Source organism: Ranitomeya imitator, chromosome 6, assembly GCF_032444005.1.
Source record: "Ranitomeya imitator isolate aRanImi1 chromosome 6, aRanImi1.pri, whole genome shotgun sequence".
Classification (NCBI taxonomy): domain Eukaryota; kingdom Metazoa; phylum Chordata; class Amphibia; order Anura; family Dendrobatidae; genus Ranitomeya; species Ranitomeya imitator.
Window position 1 is genome coordinate 432,894,068 of NC_091287.1, and position 12,097 is coordinate 432,906,164.

At 45.2% G+C, this 12,097-nt stretch overlaps 1 pseudogene; it reads right to left on the minus strand.

The window, feature by feature from the left end:
• The window catches only part of LOC138641445 (kinesin-like protein KIF20A), a 74,180-nt pseudogene that overhangs the window by 15,445 nt on the left and 46,638 nt on the right, over positions 1-12,097 (minus strand).

Sequence of the window (12,097 nt, forward strand, 5' to 3'; positions counted from 1 at the left end):
AATGCCAGACTGCACTCTTTCTACTATCGGATACCTTTTCAGGCATTGCAGACTGAGCTTCTTTAACCGGATGTCCACGCTGTCCTACAACTGGTTTTGCCACGCGTTTTTGGCCAGATACGGGCCTGGCAGATGGAACCTGTTGCGATGTTGATGCCTTCTGTGGCTCCTCCTCCTCTGCTTCAGAGCTACTGCCGCCTGCACCCTGTTCCCCCAATGGCTGCCAATCGGGGTCAACAACTGGGTCATCTATGACCTCCTCTTCTATCTCGTGTGCAACTTAGTCTGTGTCACCGTGTAAGCCTGTGGTATAGCGTTCGTGACGGGGCACCATAGTCTCATCAGGGTCTGATTCTGGATCAGTACACTGCGAGGGCAATGTTGTGGTCTGAGTCAAAGGATCAGCATAGTAATCTGGCTGTGGCTGTACATCTGTGCACTCCATGTCCGATTCAACTTGTAATGGGCATGGCCTGTTAACCGTTTCACTTTCTAACCCAGGAACGGTATGTGTAAAGAGCACCATGGAGTAACCCGTTGTGTCGCCTGACGCATCCTTCTCTGTTGTTCTTGGTGAAGAAGACAAGAAGCGACTTCTCCCTGACCGTGAACATCCACTAACGACGCGCTGCTTTTACATTTAGCAGTTTCAGAAGAGGAGGCGAAAGAGCTAGAGGCTGAGTCAGCAAGGAAAGCCAAAACTTGTTCTTGCTGCTCCGGCTTTAAAAGCGGTTTTCCTACTCCCAGAAAAGGGAGCGTTTGAGGCCTTATGTAGCCAGACGACAAACCTAGCTCAACAACTCAAGACTTAGGTGCTATATTGCTTTTCCCACGACCACCTGATGCTCCACCACCACTACCATCATTACTAGCTGGCAATGACCGCCCACGGCCACGACCTCTTCCACCAGACTTCCTCATTGTTTGAAAAACTTAACCAAACTAACAGTATTTGTTACTGTAAAACCAGTTACAACGTGAACTCAAACTTCTGTTGGATTTATATATCCCTTTATAGGTGGGTCAGACTGCAGGGAAAATCAGGCCCAATGTATAACAGTACACAGCTTCAGTGGCAGACAGATATGCCACTAACAGGAATGACGCTGATGCAGACACTAACAATTCAAATCTCCCCCTTTTTATTTTTTCTGGGAGAATATTGAAGAAATGTGGCCCACTCTTACAGTATATGTTCTGTGGCACAAAATTTGAGACAGGTGGCACACACAGGAGTGGCACTGAAGCAGAAATGCCAATCTTAATCTCCCACTATTTTTTTTTTCAAGAAGAATTTAAAAGAAATCTGACCCAGTATTACACACTAGGTTTAATGTGGCACACAATTTGAGACAGGTGGCACACACAGGAATGGGACTGAAGCAGAAATGCCAATTTTAATCTGCACTCTTCTTCTTCAGGGAGACTAGTGAATAAATCTGGGCCACTGTATTATAGTATATTTTCTGTGGCAGAAAGTGGCTTGAAGAGATATAACGAAACAAAAAAAAAGGGACTGTCCTACAATTACCATCTCCCTGCAGTAATCTCAGCAATGTATGGCAGGCAGCAATAACAAGGAGTGGACTGCTGCACCAAAAAAGTCAACAGTGTGGACAAACAAACAAGAAAGCTGTGCAGAAAGGAAGGAGCAACAGGACTTGTGCTTTGAAAAAAGCAGTTGGTTTGCACAGCGGTGTACAAACAGCAATGCAGCTATCTGGGAGCCTTCTAGGGCAGCCCAATGAGCTACAGTGCTGAGGAAAAAAAATGTAGCCTCCACTGTCCCTGCAAACAAAAGGTGGTGTTGGACAGTGGAAATCGCTACAGCACAAGCGGTTTGGGGGTTAATGGACCCTGCCTAACGCTATCCCTGCTTCTGACGGAGCGGCAGCAACCTCTCCCTATGCTCAGATCAGCAGCAGTAAGATGGCGGTCGGCGGGAACGCCCCTTTATAGCCCCTGTGACGCCGCAGAAAGCAAGCCAATCACTGCAATGCCCTTCTCTAAGATGGTGGGGCCTGAGACCTATGTCATCACGCTGCCCACACTCTGCGTCCACCTTCATTGGCTGAGAAATGGCGCTTTTCGCATCATTAAAACGCGACTTTGGCGTTTAAGTCGCGTACCGCATGGCCAACCCCACACAGGGATCGGGTCGGGTTTCATGAAACCCGACTTTGCCAAAAGTCGGCGACCTATGAAAATGACCGACCCGTTTCGCTCAACCCTAGTGGTGACTAAGTTTGACGATAACCCCCTATTGCTCAGTAGTGCCCTTTCAAGTTCCAAGCTGTCATATGCAAGTTTTTTTTACCTGCGGATGAGCCACCAGCCCCTGGGACAACAGATCCGGGATGTCCAAGAGAACCCAAGGGTCTGAGATGGACATCATCCTCAGCCACGAAAACCATGTCCTCCTCGGCCAGAAAGGGGCTATTACAATCACTGCACCCTCCTAATGCATTTGTCATTTGACAAGGTTTTGGTGAGTCTGCTTTTCATGATGTGGTTTTTTGTTTCTCTATGTTAGCTGGTTTTGCCATTATGATCACCCCCGCGTTGTCCTCCCAAATTTTCCTCAGCCCTAAGGGAATCAGGGCTATTGGCAGGAAGGCGTAAGTTAGATGGTAATTCCAAGGTATCGAAAAAGCATCTAGAGCAACTGGGCTCCCCAAGGGATCAATTGAGCAGAAAGCCTGCATTTTCTGGTTCCGGATGTTTGCAAACAGGTCTATTTCTGGCCAAACCCCAATGTTCTGCGATCTGATTGAATACTGTCTGATTTAGCTCCCACTCCCCTTGTCTCAGTCGTGTTTGACTTAAGAAATCTGCTGTCCGATTTTCTGTGCCCTTTATGTGGAGTGCTGACAATGAGCCTAAGATGCTAGATGAAAGATGACTGTCATGTCCATCAGAGACAGCGATCTTGTGCCTCCCTGGTGGTTCAGATATGCTACTACCACTTGGTTGTCCAAGAACACCCTTACAAGGTGGGACTGAAGGGAGCCTAGAAAGTGATCGAGGGCAAGTTTTACCGCTAATAGTTCTTTCATTTTTGACGAAGCTGAGTTTTGTTCCTCTGACCAAGGACCCTGGGTTATTTGATCTCCTAAGTGCGCTTCCCACCCCAAAGGGCTTGCGTCTGTGGTTAGGGTTTTGGATATTGGCCATACCCAGGGGACACCCCTGGCTAAATTGTTTGAATCTGCCCACCATGCTAGAGAACCGGCCGTTCCTGATGAGAAGTTTAACCGCCCTTCTAAATTTCTGCCTAGAGATGCTCCTGCTGCTAATATTTCCCATTGTAGATCTTGAGTTTGGGCTTGAGCCCACTGGACCACCGGAATACAAGCTGTCATTGATCCCAGCAGAGACATTGCCCTCCGCAAGGTGGTGACAGGGGAGTCTCTTATACGTGATACCAGCTGTATCATGTTCTGAATTTTTCCCTGTGGGAGATGACATTCTAGTTTCAGTCTAGGATTATTCCCAAGTACTGTTGCACCTGACTCTGTATGATTCGGGATTTGGATAAATTCGTCGAGATATGGAACTATCAGAATGTTTTGTTCTCTTATGTGGGTCATAACTTCCACCATTATTTTTGTAAATTCCCCTGGGGGCAATTGCCAGGCCGAATGGGAGTGCCCTGAACTGGTAATGTTTTAATTGCCCCTGAATTTTTACTGCCACTGAGAAATTTTCGATGGTCCTTGTGGATGGGTACATTGTAGTATGCGTCCCTCAAGTCTAACACAGTCATGAAACAGAACGGAAAAAGCATTCTCACAGATGATTTTATTGTTTCCATTTTGAAGTGTTGGGTTTTCAGAAACTTATTCAATATTTTTTGTTTCCTAAGCAGGAAAAGAGGGGAATAAAACCCTTTGCCTCTTTCTTGGGAGGGAACTTCTTGGAGTACGTCTTTCTCTATTAGACCTAAAATGTCTTTTTGAAGAGCTAATTGTTAGTCTTTTGCTGCCCTTTGCAGAGTTACTATGAAGGAAGGGGGAGGGGAGAATGAAATTTTAGTTTTAGAACTATTTTTATTATGTCCAGGATCCATGTACTTCTGGATATTTTTTTTCCAGACCGGGAGAAAGTAAGCCAACCTCCCTCCAACCTGGGGAACACCTTCATTGGGGTTGCATTTTGTTATCGGAGGGCCTATTGAACATGAATCCCTTGTTTCTATTTCTTTTATCCTCCCACTCATCCTTGTGGCCTTTTGGGGGGTTTCCTCCGCATGAACCTTCTGTTCCGAAAGGACCATCTCCTGCTTTGTCCAAAATATCATCTAGCTTCGGTCCAAACAGGAACTTGCCCTCGCAGGGAATGGAGCACAATTTAGATTTTGTTTGCAGGTCCCCTGGCTAGCATTTGAGCCATAGGGCTCAACTTGCAGTATTCAAAAAGGAAGCGGACCTGGCAGCTAGCTTGACCAAGTCTGCTGATGCGTCTGCTAGAAATGCTGCTGCTCCTCATTACAGGGACCGAACCCAGAATTGTTTCTCTAGGGACTTTCTCTTTCAATTGTGACTCCAAGCGGTCTAGCCATATCATAAAAGCTCTGGCTGTGCATGTGTCAGCTATAAGCTGGTTTCAAACCCCCCCCCCCCCCCCCAGCTGCCTTCCAGGAGCCTTTTACAGTTTTTGCCATGGGGTCCTTCAATGTCCCGATGTCTTCAAAAATTTGCCCTGATTTTTGAAGACATCGGGACATTGAAGGACCCCATGGCAAAAACCTCTACAATTTTTGAATTTCTTCTTGCGGCAGCGCGGGGATGATCCTTTTTTCTCCTATCTAAGTGTGCACATCCTGCTTTGGCGCTTTTCCCCAAAAAGAGCATACTGGGTCATCAAAGGGGTACTTTCTCTTTGGGGTTAGAAGACCCTTTTTCCGGTCTCTTCCACTCCATTTTAATTAGGGACTGGATTATTTCAGTTACTGGGAATGCTCTCCGCTTTTTTTGCTCTAGACAACTAAACATTAAGTCTTGGATTGTTTTCTTAGGTCGTGAGTCTACCAGCCCCATGGCTGTTCTGACAGCTTTAACAAGGGTCTGTCTCTAATTGGGTAGCAGCTGCAGACCCCTTCTGAGGATGAGGAAGAAGGGGAGGATGACGAATTGCTTGAATCGGACAAGTCACTCCCCGCCTCACTAGCACTTGATTCAGGGGACCTATGCCTGGATCTATGTTTTTTCCTTGAGCCCTTAAAGCCTTTGAGAGAGTCTTCTACCTTATTTTGATTAGCATTCTCAGGTCTGATGCAAACTTTGGAGACTCTTCAAGAATGATTCTCTCTATGCAGGTAGTACAGAGCCTTTTTCCCCCACATGGTGAGTAGCTCTTCTGTGCAGATCGCACACATCCTGTGTTCGGACTTTGCTACACATTTCTTCCTCTATGAGAGAGACAACAGACCCTAATTAAAGGGTGGACTTTCACGAAGTTCACTTACCCTCCTGTAGAAAGATACCGACTTTGGCCCAAAGACCATTTCCACAGATGGATCCACTTTTGGCCCAGTGGTTCTGCTGCGCTGAGACCCCAAATGGCTGACACCACTGCGCTGCTGGGAAGAAGCCTCTCCATGTTGCTGCGGATGCTTGCATTGCTGCTGCCTCTGCTGCTGTTGCCCATGATGAGGGGGACTGATCTTGCAGGACCTGCTCCTTCGGCTGCTCCTAATCACTCATGGTGCCTCGAAGCTTTGTTTCCCACGAGTTTGCGTGTTTAAATCCTATTCAGGGCCCTCCCCTTGCTTCCGGTGATGCAGTATGTCGGAATCACTGGATTTCCCAGTGATGCACAGTGCTAACCATGTCACTGCCCCGAACATGCGCACTACTGATTTCCCAGTAGTGCCTTGCAGTTGCTCGCGTCATAGGGTGCGCCGGTTCACTAGCTCCCCGCGGCCTCCCAGGCATCATTTTTTTGTGTGCCGAGCTGACTTTTTATGCCATTTGGGGGTAGATGCGATGTTTTGATTGTCTCTTATTGCATTTTATTTCAATGATGCAAAGGCCAAAACCCCGTAATTCTTTGTTTGATTTTTACTTTACTCCATTTACAGATTGGATTATTTTATAGTTTGATAGATCGGACTTTTACAAATAAAGCAATACCAAATGTGTAGTTTTTTTTTTAATTTGTTTTATTTTTAATAGGAAAAGAAGGAGTGATTTGAGCTCTCATTTTATTTTTTTCATATTTGGGAAAAACAATGTATTTAACTTTTTACTATATTTAATAGTCCCCTCAAGGAACTTAAAGCTGTGATCTTCCGACCACCAGTGCTATATACAGCAGTGCACTGATGTGTATAGTGAAAATAATGAGCTGTGAACACCAGCCACAACTTTCGTAGGAATATTGTAATGACATTCACGGTGCCTTCAACAGACTATTGGCTGTCATGACAACCCATTGGCACCCCACAAATACGTCATGTGCTCGCCAATGGGAGCGTGGAACAACGTATGCAGTGTTGGCAAATGGTAAATTCCACTGTTAATACTGACAGCGGGGTATAGCAGGTTAACAGCCGTGGGTGGAACTCCACTCAACACACGGCTGTTAGAGGCACATGATGGCTGATTAAATCAGACATCATTTGTGGAGAAAGATGTGGGATTGGCATGTGAACCCGCATCAAAGTCAGGGAAACTTCATATATCGTGAAGGCGTTCGTAAAATCAGTAGCATTTATGAAAAATAATCAACTTTCTAATATATCTTACAGAAATCTGCTTTTATTCTCCCAGACTGTTCGATCATTTTCAATGTACAGATAAAATCTGTTTCTCGGTCGCTTCATTGAGAGACAGAAGAACCTTGGGTTATTCTGCTGCCACCTGGAGGCCGACACTAACAATACAACTTTAAAAATGTTGGCTCCTCCCCAGTAGACTATTCCTTGCCTACTAGCACCAGACCGTCTCAGTTTAGCTTACTGTCATTTGGAGGAAGAAATGAGGTCATGGTCTTAGCTTTTGTAGGTTAGGCGCTAACATTTTTTTTTCTTTTATTAATCCCAACCAGCAACAGCTTTAGGATGTTTCATTTTTGTGTCCCCCAATGAAGTGACTGAGAAATGAACATTTTTCCATACTCACCGTAAAATATTTGATGTCTTCATTTGGGGTCACAGAACTCACCCTTGGCTTCCCAGTTGGGCATTCATTTAAAAAAAATATTCTCTTGGGGTACTTTTTCCTTCATGCTTTTATGCTTTAGGGTTTTATTTCTTCTGCTGCTGCGGCCTTCTCACTAATTGAGGTCAAGCGCTAGCAGGCGAAGGATAGTTTGCAGGGTAGGAGCCAACTTTTTTTTTTAGTTAATTTCTATGTATGTAGCAGCAGGCTAGCCCATGGTTCCAGCATACTCTTATGAACACTAAGATTTTATATAGAGAGTCCCAAAAATCTTCATATTCATTGAGAACAGACTTTCCTATTACTGAGATAGGAGATGGCAATTGTTACTGATAAAAAAAATTATGTGGGCAGCACGGTGGCGCAGTGGTTAGCACTACAGCCTTGCAGCGCTGGGGTCCTGGGTTCTAATCCCACCCAGGACAACATCTGCAAAGAGTTTGTATGTTCTCTCCGTGTTTGCGTGGGTTTCCTCCGGGCACTCCGGTTTCCTCCCACATTCCAAAGACATACTGATAGGAATTCTAGATTGTGAGCCCAATCGGGGACAGTGATGATAATGTGTGCAAAAATGTAAAGCGCTGCGGAATATGTTAGCGCTATATAAAAATAAAGATTATTATTATTATTATTATTATTATGTAGAGGGGAAGGATGAGGAGGGAAGAGCTAGAGGGCAGATCTCCTCTTCCACTGCCTCCCATATTTCAGTAATGTAAAAATCTGTCTTCACTGAAAACAAATTTTACCCCAGAATAAAGAATTCTGAAACATGATTTTTTCAGTCCTGCAGGAGAAAGAAGCAGATTTCCCAATGCTGCTATTTTTTGTTATTTTATGGTCTGTGCCATAGACAATAGATAGTTTATGATGGTCAGCAGCCCCCATTTTGAGGAATCTGTATAAAAAAAATGCAGATTTTTGTAAAATTAAAGTGAACTTTAATTCCACTTGAACATATTCACTCATCTCTACTGTCCAGTTTAGCTTCCCAGACCCTTGAGAGTGACAGGTTATAGATTAAGTTGTTGGCTGGAGTTCTGGTATAATATTGAAACATTGAAATTGAAATTAAATTCCTGGGAAAAACTTCACAGGAGCTCTAGAAATTTCTGTTTCTTAGACAGCCACTGCCTTACTGACTATATATACCATAAATAGATCTTACCTTTTCTTTATCTTGACACCTTTTGCTCAATGCATCTATGGCCACAGCGGCAGAATCTAGCGGGGAAGGAGCAAAACCGTGTTACACCAATCATGATATTCTGGTCTCATATTATGGATTTATATACTTTGGAAAACTGCTGTAGTTTTGTTTGGTTTGTGCTTTTTAAGGGGTTTTCCGACCACATTGTTTTTTTTTTCCAACTTTGAAATTTGTGTGGCGGTGTAGAAACTACAATGGCATCTCTCCGGCTGGCGCTCTCTTGCTCAGTCACAGGCAAAAAGCATTTGCTATTTCTCTCTCACACACTCAGAGTAAACGACGTGTCTGCTGCTCAAATTACACCAAGTGAAGAAATATGTGTAAACTGCGGAAATTGATGCCTTGGAAGTTGCTGAAATTCTCCAATTGGTCTAAAAGGGGATGAATTCTTTATTATTAAAAGATGCGAAAATTATATATATATAATTACCGAATTAACGGTAAGAATAATTCTATTATATATATGTGGGCAGATGAGTGGACCATTCTACCCAGGAGGCCAGGCACCCACCGGTGAGAGAACCATTGTGCTGTTTATAATATATATATATATATATATATATAAATATATATATATATATATATATATATATATATATATATATATATATATTTATTAATATTATAAACAGCACAATGGTTCTCTCACCGGTGGGTGCCTGGCCTCCTGGGTAGAATGGTCCACTCATCTGCCCACATATATATAATAGAATTATTCTTACCGTTAATTCGGTTTCTAGGAGCCTTCCACGACAGCCACAGGAGGTTGTCTCCATACCCTAATGGGGGACAGGAAGCGCAAGAGGTTAAAAACCCCTCCCACCTTCCATTAACCAGTGACTTACAACTGAACCCATAGCACCGGTTACCTTTAGGTTCTCAGAATAAATATCCAAGAACATCGGGAGGGAATTAATGCGGTCGTGGAAGGCTCCTAGAAACCGAATTAACGGTAAGAATAATTCTATTTTCTCTAGCAGCCTTCCACGACAGCCACAGGAGGAATGCCAACCAATTCTGTATTTAGGGAGGGACCACAGCCTGAAGAACCTTTCGGCCAAAGGCAAGATCCCGGTTGGACCAGAAGTCCAATCTATAATGCTTAGTAAATGTGTGTAGAGAAGACCATGTTGCAGCCCTGCAAATCTGCTCTGTTGAAGCACCAGCCCTTTCAGCCCAAGAGACGGAAGTAGATCTGGTGGAATGAGCCTTTAGGCCCGCAGGAATCGCAATATTCTGAGCTAGGTATGCTTCAGTAATGGTCTTCTTTATCCAGTTGGCAATGGTACTCTTCGCTACCTTCTTGCCCTTGTTTTGGCCAGATAGATGAACGAAGAGATTTTTGTCAATTCTGAAGGATTTGGTTTGTTCCAAGTAGTATAACACTATACGCCGTACATCCATTGTATGAAATCTGTGTTCTTCCGGATTTGAAGGATTGTGACAGAACGATGGAAGGACTATATCCTATGATCGATGAAATTCTGACACTACCTTCGGAAGAAAACATGGATCTGGTCGGAACACAATGGAATCATCTCTTATAGTAAGATAAGGTTCTCTAATTGAAAGGGCTTGTATTTCCCCCACTCGTCTTGCAGTAGAAATTGCAACTAAGAAGGTGCAGCGCCCCAGAGACCTGGTCGTTGCAATATGGCACTCTGCCCCTAAGGAGAGTGGCGGTACGTCTGATGGCACTAAAGAGTTCTCCTGACCAGGTATCACCAGAACACATTACACTTCACACTCCGGCCACTAGGGGGAGAAAAAGGCTTTATTTATTGGGCCACTCCTCACACTGGTAAAACTAGGGGCTGGGGAGGAAGTTAGTCAGAAGCTGACTGGGTTGGAACCAGGCAACATCCCGTGGCAGGGGGTGTTGCAGGGAGAAGGCACAGGGGGGTCCCTGTCAGGTGTGGGAACCTGGTAGGTGCCTAGCGAACAGAACAGAACGTAACGGAACCGCGCCTGCACACCCTGCGGCGGTATCCAGGAGAGAGACACGAAGGGAAGGATATTGTGGAACAGTGTAAACGAGATCAAGCACAAAGGAGAGCCAGTAAGAGTCATGCTGAGAGAGAGAGGCAACATCTTACTGAGGCGCGTAGTCGGTGGCCGGAACACCGTAGGAGTAACTGACTTCAGGCCTTACTTCAAACTCTGCCGGACAGTTAATTATAGGTTGGCTGTCTACCTTAAATTTCCTAAGAAGACATAGGGGGCAACATTGGGAGAGGGGCGTCTCTAGGGTCCCGGAAGACCTCCAAGCCTTCCCGTCATACGGGTGCATCCTAGCCAAAACATACTGGGGGACGAGAAACTAGTAACATCTGGAACTAAAGAGAGAGAGAGCTGTAGAGAACGAACGAGAACAGCAGTTGTGAGGACTATTCCGAATGCTCAGCAGGGTAGGACTACAACACACAGGCGCTAGTGGTAGGCAACGATTTCCATCTGCGAAGGAAACTCTGGATGTGCCCATCGGACCGGCCGGTCTCTGATAGCCCTGTTAAACGTGCTCTGGACTGAGGATCCTGAAGTCTTCGGTAAAGAGACTGCAACCCTGTGTCCTTGTTATTGCCTGCACCTCACACCATCACCATCCACCTTATTGGGAAGCCCTGGGGACACACTTCACCTGTGGGAAGTTATACCATCCAGCTGCCATTCCATCACCCCAGTGGACCCCACAGCAGCGTCGGTCACCTTGACCTAACACCACAGGTGGAGTCACGAACCCCTGACAGACTGTACCACCACCTCCATTGGACGCCCCTTAGCAGGGTTGCCTAGCCACCGTGACAGCCTCAGAACCGAACCAGAGAGGCCCGGTACAGAGAACTCGTGGCCCTGTGTCTGGGGGCGATCCAAGTCTAGGACCTTGGATATCAGGTTCCTCTGATAGGAAAGATTTTTGATTTCCCGAGTCCAAAAGGACTCCGAGGAATTTTATCACCTTTGATGGTAATAGTTGAGACTTGCTTAGATTGGGTATCCAACCCAAAAGCTGTAAGATATTCAGAGTTTTGGAAATTCTCTGATTGAGAATTTCGGCAGAAGGACCAATTATTAAAAGGTCATCCAAGTACGGCACTATAGTGACGTCTTGGTTCCTGATGTGAGCTACAGCTTCCGCCATGACTCTGGAGAAAACCCTTGGGGCCGAGGAGATCCCGAAGGGGAGAACATTGTATTGGAAATGTAGGATTTTTTGATTGAATTGGACCGCAAATCTTAGGTATTTCCTGTGGCGAGGATGCATTGGAATATGGAAATAGGCATCCTTGAGGTCTATTGTTGCCATAGAGGAATGAGGAGCTATCAGAGGGATGGCTGTCTTTACTGACTCCATTTTGAATTTGCGGTAAGTTATGTATTTGTTGAGAGCTTTTAGATTTATTATAATCCGAGCCTGCCCGGAAGGCTTTTTTACCATGAAGATACGGGAATAGTGTCCTTTCCCTTGCTCGTTTACCGGGACCACGGAAATAGCTCTCGCGTCTAGTAAGTCCTGTATTCCTGCCATCATCAGTTTTTGAGTCTCCAGAGATGACGGGGAGGTGACTCTTAAGATCCTGGGAGGAGGCGCATCGAACTCTATCAGAAGACCCTGTTGGATGGCACTCACTACACAAGGGCTGTTGGAGATATTCTGCCAACTGTGAAAAGTTCGAAAGCCTCCCCCCTACCGGATCGGAGTCATTGTTTTTCTTGTGTTTGTTGG